We start from the raw sequence: 608 nt of genomic DNA, 5'->3' as shown, positions 1-608 counted from the left end.
TTGTAATTTTCTGTTTTTATAGTGTCTTTGATTTTTCTGTCAGGGTATTGCTGGCTGGCTTCATAAAACGAGTGTTATTTCCTCTTCAATTTTTAAAAAAATATTTTGAGAAGGATAGGTATTAATTGTTTGGTAGAATTAAATATTAATAAAATAAACCCATAAAATCATCTGGTCTTGGACTTTTGTTTGTTGGGAGTTCATTACTGCTTCATTTTTTTTTTGCTAGGAATTGACCTGTTTAGATTTTTGTTTCTTCCTGGTTTAGTCTTGGAAGGTTGTATGTTTCTTGAAATTTATTTCTTTTAGGTTATCTACTTTGTTGGCATAAAATTGTTTATAATATTCTTTTATGATCCTTTGTGTTCCTATAATGTTGGTTACAACTTCTGTTCTGTTATTTATAATTTTATTTATTTGGGCTTTCTTTTTTTTTTTCTATGAGTCTGGCTAAAGGTTTATCAATTTTGTTTATCTTTTCAAAAGCAACTCTTATTTTCATTGGTCTTTTTGTTTTGTTTTGTTTTGTTTTAGTCTCTATTTTCGCTCTGATCTTTATTATTTCTTTTTTCCCACTTATTGGGGCTTTTATTTATTTTTCTTTTCTT

General features: G+C 27.1%; 1 protein-coding gene across 5 annotated transcripts in view; it reads right to left on the bottom strand.

The window, feature by feature from the left end:
- The window catches only part of LOC102878162 (UDP-glucuronosyltransferase 2B31), an 18694-nt gene that overhangs the window by 9753 nt on the left and 8333 nt on the right, over positions 1-608 (bottom strand). The window lies entirely within an intron of this gene.

Source organism: Pteropus alecto, unplaced genomic scaffold (genome assembly GCF_000325575.1).
Source record: "Pteropus alecto unplaced genomic scaffold, ASM32557v1 scaffold46, whole genome shotgun sequence".
NCBI lineage: Eukaryota > Metazoa > Chordata > Mammalia > Chiroptera > Pteropodidae > Pteropus > Pteropus alecto.
The sequence above is the reverse complement of the archived record's forward strand: the minus strand, read 5'-3'. Positions and strand labels throughout refer to the sequence as shown.